Source organism: Physeter macrocephalus, chromosome 21, assembly GCF_002837175.3.
Source record: "Physeter macrocephalus isolate SW-GA chromosome 21, ASM283717v5, whole genome shotgun sequence".
In the NCBI taxonomy this organism is placed as follows: domain Eukaryota; kingdom Metazoa; phylum Chordata; class Mammalia; order Artiodactyla; family Physeteridae; genus Physeter; species Physeter macrocephalus.
Genome location: NC_041234.1, coordinates 83,114,747 through 83,125,265, shown reverse-complemented (window position 1 = coordinate 83,125,265; position 10,519 = coordinate 83,114,747). Strand labels below are relative to the sequence as shown.

At 44.8% G+C, this 10,519-nt stretch overlaps 1 protein-coding gene across 11 annotated transcripts in view; it reads right to left on the bottom strand.

Annotated features, from left to right (window-relative positions):
* Positions 1 to 4,391, bottom strand: part of LOC102974348 (NACHT, LRR and PYD domains-containing protein 12) — a 46,412-nt gene extending 42,021 nt beyond the window's left edge. For 4 of the 11 annotated variants that reach the window (XR_003677858.2, XM_055081749.1, XM_055081750.1 and 1 more), the window contains exon 1: positions 2,629 to 2,695. The gene's annotated coding sequence lies outside the window, so the exon portion shown is untranslated. Of the gene's footprint in view, positions 1 to 994; positions 1,061 to 2,628; positions 2,696 to 2,998; positions 3,122 to 3,675; positions 3,695 to 4,078; positions 4,156 to 4,322 lie in introns of those variants that run through there. The other 7 variants (XM_028482508.1, XM_024128134.2, XM_024128133.3 and 4 more) reach the window with 7 other exon arrangements.
* Between the last annotated feature and the right edge of the window lie 6,128 nt (positions 4,392 to 10,519).

Sequence of the window (10,519 nt, the reverse complement as noted above, 5' to 3'; positions counted from 1 at the left end):
GTATATGTATAACTGATTCACTTTGTTGTAAATCAGAAACTAACACACCATTGTAAAGCAATTATACTCCAATAAAGATGTTTAAAAAAAAAGATTCTATTTGGGTATGATAATTTGATTCTAAAATCCATATTAAAATCCATATTAAAAAGTAAATATGCAAGAATAACACAAAATTGAAGAAAAAAGATGACTTTCCATGTCAGATATCAAACGTTATAAAACTATAGAAATTTAAAGTGTGGTATGAATGCAAGTATAAATAAATGGATCAGTAGAACCAAATAAAGAATTCTGAAACAAACCTAAATATGCATAAGAATCTAGTATTGATTAAAGGTAGCATTTAGAAGTGAGTAGAGAAAGGAAAGAGGGAGGCATGTAGAAGGATATACATTGCAGCACATTTTATATTAGCAAAAAACTTGGAGATAATCATGACAATGGGGAAATGGCTAAATGAATTTGAGCATATCTGTTCTGTAGAATACTCCGAAACAGTGAAAAAGAACAAGTTAGATTTACATGTACTAACATGAAAAGTTCTCAGACATTATGTTGGGTGAAAATTAGCAAGTAGCAGAACAATACATATAAGCATAATAAAATTTATATATATATATATTTAACATCTTTACTGGTGTATAAATAATTTACATTTTTAAATAACACTAAATAATACTATATATTGTGTGTGTGAGAGACAGAGAGAGAAAGAGAGAGAGAGAGAGAAAAGGTCTGGAAGAAGCTAAGTCCAACAGTGAGTAGGGAGGGAGAGAATCAGGGAGGAAATCAATGACAACTAAAGGAGGTTTTAGCCTTCCCTGTAACATTCTAATCCTCTGAAAGAAAAATGTATTCGTGTGTCAATTGTGTAATTACGTCAATAAATAAGAAATTTAAAAGCTGCATAATGATATGAGTAAATTATATATGGTATAAGGACTTATTTATTCATATAAATGCATGCAAAGGCGATTGTAAGGATACTCACCAAACTGGTGACAATTAGTTTATTCTTTGTTTTGCTTTTTATGGTGGGTGGGGGTGGAAGTAACAACTATAGAGGGAGCAGAAAAGGCAAGTTTTAAGATTTACTATCTCTACACCTGTGTACTGTTTCAATCTTTTACCATGAAAATATACTTATATATTATTGAGTAATTAAAAAATAGACACGGAAAAAGTCAAAGACACACTGTTAAGTGGAAAAAGCTAGTTGCTATATTACATACATAATTCTATATATGGAATAATGTATACATCTATTGTATTATATATGTGTACATATGTATTCTAATGCATAGAAAGAAAAATACAAATTGGACTTTCACAATTTATATACTTGTGTTGTTTGATTATTTTGTTCTAATGAGCATATAGTTGTGCATTACTCAAGAAATACTATGGTAATCATTTTGCAATATATAAACATATCAAACCATTATGTTTGCAATATATAAACATATCAAATCATTATGTTGTTATGTACATCTTAAACTGTACAATGTTATATATCAATTATATCTTAGTAAAACTGAGGTGGGAGGAAGAAACATAGAAATACAGATAAATCTAGGACTTCCCTGCTGGTGCAGTGGTTAAGAATCTGCCTGCCAATGCAGGGGACATGGGTTCAAGCCCTGGTCCGGGAAGATCCCACATGCCGTGGAGCAACTAAGCCTGTTCGCCACAACTACTGAGCCTGCGTGCCACAACTACTGAAGCCCACATGCCTAGAGCCCGTGCTCTGCAACAAGAGAAGCCACCGCAATGAGAAGCCCGCGCACCGCAACAGAGTAGCCCCCACTTGCCGCAACTAGAGAAAGCCTGTGTGCAGCAAATAAAACCCAACACAGCCAAAAATAAATAAATAAATGTATTTTTCAAAAAGAAACAAATACAGATAAATCATGTCATTCACCTAATCAAAACCCTTTAGTAGGAGTATTCCCAATGCTCCTAGGATAAAGCCCAAAATAATTAAGGGGCCCTGCCATCCAGTCTCAGCTCCCAACACTCTCCCCCTTGCTTAATGTGCTCTAGCCACAGGAGACACCTTTCAGTACTTCAAGTCCCTTGCACATGTTCTAGCTTCAGGTCTCTGCACATGATGTTTGTTTCCTCTATGTGGAACACTTCCTCCATTCATCCCTCCTCTATCTCCTTCTACCCCAGTTGATCCTTCAGTTCTCATCACTTCTTTAGGAGAGTCTTCCCTGACATTCCAGACAGAGTCAAGTCCTCCTGTTATAAGTACTTATAGATCGCTTATTTTTCCTTCATAGCTCTTATCTCAATTTGCAGTTTTCTACTTATAGGTGGGATTATTAATGTCTGTTATCACTCCTACTAGACTGTAAGCTCCATGAGAGCAGGATGGAGCAGGGTGCAGTTGGGATCTGAAAGAGATCTGTCTGACACCAAGGTCTGTGCTCCGAACCAGCAGGTTACTTTGTAGCTCAGAGGGAATGATAACTCTGACTGCAACAGGGAAAATGAACGGGAGGGAAGCAGGCCAAGTGTGAAGGCTAGGCGACCAAGGCAGCAATCTAGGTGAGAGTTGATGGTGGACTAAGCCTTATCTCTCGGAACATCACAAAAGATTCAAACTAAAAGCCCACTTACTTCAGGCGTGTGACTTTACAGGATGGATCTGGTGGGCTTTGGCTGAGGATGGCACAACTAGGTGTGCCTAGAAGAGACCAAAAAGAAAACCAGCAGTTTAATACATTCTTTCAGGATACAATTTCTACCTTAACTTATCTACTTACTTACTTATTTATATTTATACTTAAGGTATGATGACATTCATTAAATGCTTCCGTTTGCTGGGAATTTATTATAGTCTTATTTACACTTCCAACCACGCTGTGAGCTACTCTCCCATTTTACAAATGAGGCGCAGAAAGATGAGGGAAATTGCTTCACATCCCACAGTTAGTTAATGATAAAGACGGAATCAGAACCCCAATCCGCTGCTCTCCTAGTCACTTACCCAGCCAAGGGCCAACCTTAGAGCCGCACTCCCCACACTACACCCGGGCCGTGGAGACGCTTGCGGGTGCGGGGATCCGAGGACGCGCTGCGCTCCGACCTGAGGACCTGAGCAAGGGCAGGGAGCTGACCAGCACGTCTGAGGCCGGTGCCCAGATCTGGGCTGACCAGCCGGCCGGCTCACGGGACCCGGTTGCCAGGCCTGGCGCCCCGGCTGGATGGGGAAAGCCATGGGCCCCGGAGCGGCCGTACCCTGGGGAGCTACCCCGTTTCATACACCCACTCTGAGGGCGCCACCTCCCAAAGGCACGGTGACATGGCCTGGAAGCCACCAAGCCCAGGACGCAGAGAAAGGAGGCAACAGCTCGGTCACCTGTTCCGTTCCCCCGCTGCAAAATCACAAGACCCAGTGGCGAATACCTAAGTCACCTATTTGGGTTTTCTGCCCGACTTCAGCCACAGTCTGGGGTCTACGGATGGCCGTCCTTGGGCCCAGGAACCACCATGTGCTTTTGTTTGGGTTTTTGTTTTTGTTTTTCCTTTTTGAGGAGATGATCGATACTTTTCCTTAGAATTTCAAACGGGTCACGTCCACCCTCCACCCCCCCCCTTCAAAAAATAAAAAAGTTAAGAATGCTGACTCGGAGCTGTCAGCCAGAGATGCTCTGATATCTTTACCTCAATCCCGCAAGCTCGCGGTGTCAGTCCCCACCCCCGGCGTCCCTCAGCATTCCTTTCTGTTCTCTCCTCCCCCCCCACGCACGCCTACACGCACGCACCCCACACGCACGGCCCCCCACACGCACGCACCCCCCCACGGACGCGCCGCACGCACGCGCTAAGGTTCTCCACACACACCCCCATAAATTGCTGCAACCAGGCGCGTCCTCCCGCGCCTCTCCGCGCAGACGCGTGTTCCCCAAGTCCTGCGCCTCGACCCCCCCCTCCACACATGCATCCTCTAGAGCCTCTCCCATCTCCTCTTTCCAGGGCGGGCTTTCCTCGGGGGCTGGTGGCCCGGCCCTCCCCGCCCCCCCAGCTTCGCGGGCAGCGAGGTCCCTCCCCGGCGCGCTGAGCTCACCCTGCACGAGCCTGCGGCAGGCCAGTCCAACTGGGCCGCCGCTTCCCTCCTCGCATCCCAGGAGACACCGGGCGGGGTGTGGCACCTCTCACGCTCGGCCACCGGGGCCTTCGGACTACAGGGAAGCCAGCCGCTCAGCGGGAGGGAACTCCCTCGATTTCCTGTTCCTCCCCACGGAGTGGGCGCTGGGGGTAGGGTGGTGCGGCGGGAGGCGTTTCTCGTCCTCGCTGAGAAAAGCGCTCACCTGGTTCCCAAAGCCAGTTTGCCCTTCCTCTCCTTCCAGCCAGAGGGAAGGGAGAGCCAAGGTCTTGGGGCGGAGAAGGGGAAATGACTCAGAGAGGAGGCGTCTCAGAGGGAGGGGCCGGCCTGGAAAGAGGGAGGGGGGCATTGGGGAGCGGGAGGGAAAGGGGAGGAAAAAAGAGGATGGGAAAACCGCGGTGGGAGAGGTTTCGAGGGTGTCTAGCGCAGTCCTCGGAATCCTGCCTGGTCAACCCCGAATCCAGGAGCCAATAGGCTGGATCTGTTCCTAGGTGCTGGGCCCTGACTCCTTTACCCCGCGCCAAAGGCAGCCAGAGCCAAGACCCTTGCTAGCAACTACCGGGCACCACGGAATCTTCTGAGCTGGGCAAGGGCACAGGAATTAACTCTTCGTGTCCTTTGGAGTCAATACTAGTAATCTTTACCTCATAGTGTTACTGGGAGAATTAAATTAGTTACTACATCTCAAGTGCTTAGAATAGTGTCAGGGACACTGTAAGAAATCAATCAGTGATAGCTCTTATTATTACAAAGGTGTTCATTTGTTGGTGGTCTGTCTCACCTCTAGATTGTGAGTCTCATGAGGGCAGAGACTACGTAGTTTCTTTATCACTGAACTACAGCACCTGACACAAAGCAGCTATTAATAAATTATTTGTTGAGTTAATGAATAAATGGGTGATTGAATGATAACTTGGACTAGTGGCTATGCCAAGACCCTCTCTGCCACGTAAGGGGTGCATTTGTGGAAGTTTGAGGAAGAAGGGCTATGATTGGGAAAGGTGGCACATAGGACTCCTGTTGATTGCTATATCAAGTGACCTGCTCTGCCCTTGGAAAATGGAATGTCTTTGGCAGTTTCCTACATGGACGACTGTCAGACAGCTGACCTGAAATTTCAAACTGAGCTGTGGCTAGCTACATCAGTATTTGCATCTTGTACAGTTAGTACGTAAAGAAGGAAGGGGGAGAGGGCTGAAGTGGAAAACTCAAAAATAATGGTGGCAAATGTTAAGTGGGGGAGATTGGTTGGGGGGAGCTCTGAATGAATCTAAGTGTGTATGGAGGAGTATAGTGACCCCAAAAGGAAATCTGATAGTGGTCCTAAGGTGACAGTAATGTTATCCACCTTTCTGTTCTAGTCATAGGGTTCCTGATGATCTGCCCTCATGTCCCAACATTCTTGGGGTAGGTATGCAGATTAGGCTCCTACCACTACATTCACTAAACTTGCATTTATGGAAATTAATACTGTTAGAGCTAGAAGGGACCTTAGAAATTACTCATACATTTCAATTCAGAGTTGAAAAAGTAAGAGCCAGGAATGGATAGCAAAGGACTTGGGCTTTGGGATTCTCTGGCCTTGGTACTGAATCTTTCAGGGCCTGAATTTGTTGTGTGTCCCATTATTCCTTTAATTCCTGCCCCACCCTATCCCAAACCCCAAAGAGACTGAATGAAAGGACATAAATAGAAGGTCAGCAGAAAGGAGGGAGAAAGGAAGTTCCTCAACAGACTCTGACTTTACTTCCTTTTTTCCCCCTCCAGGGAAGGTACCTGGGCCTTCAGCTAACTGCTATAGAACAACAGCTCCACCACCGTACCCTGGAAACTGCGTTACCCACAGAAACCCCGCGGGCAAAGGCTTGAACCACAGCTAATCTGAGTCTTGGCAAAATGCCTGTGATCCTCCCAGAGAACAAGAAGATAGGAGGCTTGCAAGAAGTTGCTTCAGGGCCATCTCCCACTCACCTCTGTATCTCTCCTCTCCCCTGGGAAACTGTCAAGAGACAGTTTTTCATCGCCTCCCACCTGCGGAGATCTGATGAGATAAGAGTCTTCCTGACTCATCCCACTCAGAAGAGAGCTACAGACTATAAAGTCATTTAGTTGCAGTCTAGAATTGGCTTCGGAGCAACTGGATATCCCATAACTACCATTGCAGTCCTCTGGCCCCTTTTGTTTCGGTGTAATTCCTTTTGGTTCTTGGGATACGAACCACTAGGAGCAGGAAACTTTGACTACTTTTCCTTTCACTCATGAAATAAAAAACTGTTTGACCCTGAACGTGATTCATTGTATCTTTTTGTTTGTTTGTTTTGCGGTACGCGGGCCTCTCACTGTTGTGGCCTCTCCCGTTGCGGAGCACAGGCTCCGGACGCGCAGGCCCAGCGGCCATGGCTCACGGGCCCAGCCGCTCCGCGGCATGTGGGATCTTCCCGGACCGGGGCACAAACCCGTGTGCCCTGCATCGGCAGGTGGACTCTCAACCACTGCGTCACCAGGGAAGCCCAATTCATTGTATCTTTACCTGCTAAATGAGTTAGGCCTTGGACTCACCTTGCCTTGTGTACTTGCTGCTTGCTGTGAATTTCACATTTCTGGTATATCACAGCACCCTCCCTTATCACTGAGGGAGCTGCGCTGAACAAAAAGATATGTACATCATAATGGCCTTTTCCTGCCACTGTACATTGGGAGAATCAGCCCAAATTCCATGTTTCTGGGACTTCCAATCTGGCGGGAGGAGTCGCAGATCCTCTTTGCCATCTATGCACAAGTAGAGTGGGCATTTACATTCTGTTATTTGAAAGACTCCTCTTGGCCCAAAATATGTTCCCAACAGGCTTGCCAGAGCATTGTTGGCTGACCCTTTCCAAACCTGAAAATCTGAAGCTTGCCCCACCCCAGTCACCCCTAGGTTAGACAACAAAAGCATTGCCTCTGGAAGGTCCTTGTTAACATTTTCTTGTTTTGGCTGTGTTGGGTCTTTGTTGCTGCGCGTGGGCCTCTCATTGCGGTGGCTTCTCTTGTAGTGGAGCACAGGCCCTAGAGTGCAGGCTCGGTAGTTGTGGCGCACGGGCTTAGTTGCTCCACAGCACGTGGGATCTTCCCGGACCAGTGATCGAACCTGTGTCCCCTGCATTGGCAGGTGGATTCTTAACCACTGCGCCACCAGGGAAGTCCGAGATGTGAATTTTGCCCATGCCCTTCTATTTACACATTACTGATGGCTAATATATTAATTCTTCTAATTGTTCCCTTTGAAAGAGACTGGCCGTAAAGAACAATAGTCTGTTAACCAAGAGGGAGTTGTGGGAATGCTGGAGCAGAGATACATGCCTGAGAGGAAGTATATAAGTGGTGGTGTGGAGTTCACCTAAGACAAACCTCACAATATATGAGGTGGCCCATTTGTCATTCTGCTTATCAGGTTCTTATTCTATTCAACCAGCACTTACCAAGTATCTCCTATGTACAAGGCTGGGAAGAGCTTCCACTCTCACCCCTGCGTCTCCAATAAAGGCTTCGTTTTTCAGCTACCACTAGTAACTCTAATTCAGAAATTGAAAATTATTGGGGAAGAATTATTGAGTTGCGTACCCCACCAGATTATAAAGTCAGGAATACTTTTTAATATGCCCCTGCAGATATGAGTAGAGTCCTTGGAACATAAATAAACGCCTCGTGAATGACCAGGCCAGACCTATCACAACTGTAATTTGTGTATTACAGTTGGTCCTAACCTTGGTCCTAACCCTAACCCTAACCCCCAGAAATTCACAGTGAGGGAGAGTCATTCTCATTAGCTATCATGCTATATATATTTCCAGTATCCATGTGACAACCTACCTGGCCTCCATTACTCCTAATCTTTGTAACACACCACCTTGCCCCTACCTACATGCTCAGCTTCACTGAGACTCTAGGACCAACCCTATTTCTAGGAAGGGGAATATAAAGAACTCCATGTCTGCTGTGGCCTGGCACATTAAGATGGAGCCAGCCTTTCCAAACATCACATCCCCCAAAATGTATAAACTCTTAGCTGTGAGTAATAGCCCCATATTCAGCTTCTGCATGGGCTGCTGTTCTCCAGATGGGCCACTAACCCCTGAAATTCCAAATTTTTGTCTTTTATATTTTAACCCCCTTGCCTTTGGGCTATAGTTCCTAGTCGCTTTCTAGCTGCCACCCTTGACTGGCCTACTTCGCTTCACATTGCATGCCCCCTTTAGTAACTCTGATTAAAGTATGTCCAAGCCCAGCTCTGCGGGGGTGGGGGGTGGTAATCTCCTAACCCTCCCAGGCTCCTCCTACAGGCCAGATGTTTAACAGCAAGTCAGCTTACATCTGGCCCTATCCTGACTTTAACTACTAGGTTCCAGCACTGGGATTTTCTTTGTTCTTCCTTAATTCCCACCTTCTGGCCCAGTCACTGAAACTGAATGTGCTGTTTCCTTGGGCCTTATACCTTCATTTCTTTAGTCTTCCTGACTGTATCTTGCTCCTGAAACCAGTCTTCATGATTGGATCTCGATTTCCAGATGCTCCGGATCCTCCCTGCCCAAATCTCTACCCACTGCATAATTAATTTCCCCTAAGTCATTTAGACAATTCCAGTAACTCATGACCTTTTTCCTTTTAATCTTCCCCCAATTCACACTCCAGTGAGAGACAATCAAGAACTCATGAATACATATATATTTATTTAATTCATAATATAGCATTTTGAATGGGCTGGGATATTTTAGAGGGATGAGGCTGTGTAATCCGCAGATGCTCAGATTTCTGCCACTAGGAGAGACACTATTGGTCCAGAGCTCCCAGTACAAACAAGCCTGGGATAAAATATTTGATAAAAAATAGTCCAACAATAGCCTAATAAATATTCTAGCCGACAACGACAACATAGCATATCTCTGAAGCTGGCAGACCAGACTGTAAAAGGCAGTTTCACCTGACCTAATGGCGGTCAACCTGGCCAACCTGTAATACACAGCCAAGTACAGCCCAATGGCTCTGAGGCTGCAGTTGGCTTCAGGAATTAAAATAAGTGTGGGAGTAGTTCTCACCTGTCAGCCTCACATTCTCCATTCTGTAGAAGAAAGGGTATCAAACATTTGCACTTATCAAAAAGTCCATCTGTGGATTGCTCCAACCAGGTAGTCATATATAAATATGTAAACCATGGAAGCTTAGGAAATTCACCTAGCGTATTTTAGCCGAAAAGAACATAGAAGTGATTTTGCTGCAATTTGAAATTCACTGCATCCAAAGTTTACACAGTGGAATTGCATGATAAAAACACATACAGATGCAGTTACTCTTACTTACAAGTAGCCAGAACTCCAATGTGGCATTAAAATTTCTTTCATATTCTCAAAACATGTTTAACTTTATTGTTGATTATTTTTGTGCTTTCTTCAATAAGACGATATAAAAAGTGAAAATAAGCATAAATTGCAGACAGAAAGAATAATGTGCTGGCAGAAAGGATTGTAGAACAGACTGAGGAGAGCAACAATGAAAACTTATGGAGTCTCCTTCCTTGAAGATGTTAAATACAGGTCCTATTCCCTTTGTCCAACTGGGTTTAGCTAGAGGTAGTCAATGACTTCTCTTAAGATACCCGGCATTGCCAGTATTCTATGAAAGTCTTAAGTTTACTGAAGTATCTGGGACTCACCACACCCCCACTGAATACTTTGCCACCATGTTTTTTCCTGGAAAGCACTTTTTATTATTTGGCTCAGAAACGTCATTGCTTACCCCAAACCCAGTTTATTTTCCTACTTTATTCAGTAGACTTAGCTCTGAGTGATTTTGGGCTATGACCAAAACTTAAATCCACGTTCAAAGTTTGAAAAGACTGAAAAGTTATTGAAAAGAATGGTGCCACATGCTCCAGACAATTCCCCAAGTCAACATCCAAAAGAGCTTTTGAGGAAGACAATACTCATTTATATGTATGAGTCCTGGGACATTTGCAAAATAATATCAATACAGCCCAAATGGAGAAGTAGCCAAGCATTTCTGCCCAGAAAACAACAAACACCAATATGGATATCAGAGTACAACAGGGAAACTTTGATTATTCATTTGTTCATTCATACATTCATGCAATTAACATTAGCCAGGCAACTACTCTGTTCCACGCGCTACGTCAGGTGTTGAAAATACAACAACAAAACCAAAAGACACAGCCTTTGCCCTCAAGGTATTCACAGTCTAGTGGGGAAGACGCTTCTTATATGTTAAACCTTTGTGTGCATCAGAATTACCTGGGGGAGCTTGTTAAAAATGTAAAACTCCACTTATGTGCCCAGACGTTTTAATTAAGAAGATCGAGGGTGAGGTCTAGAAATCAATTGTTTTAACAAACACCAAAAATGATTCTTA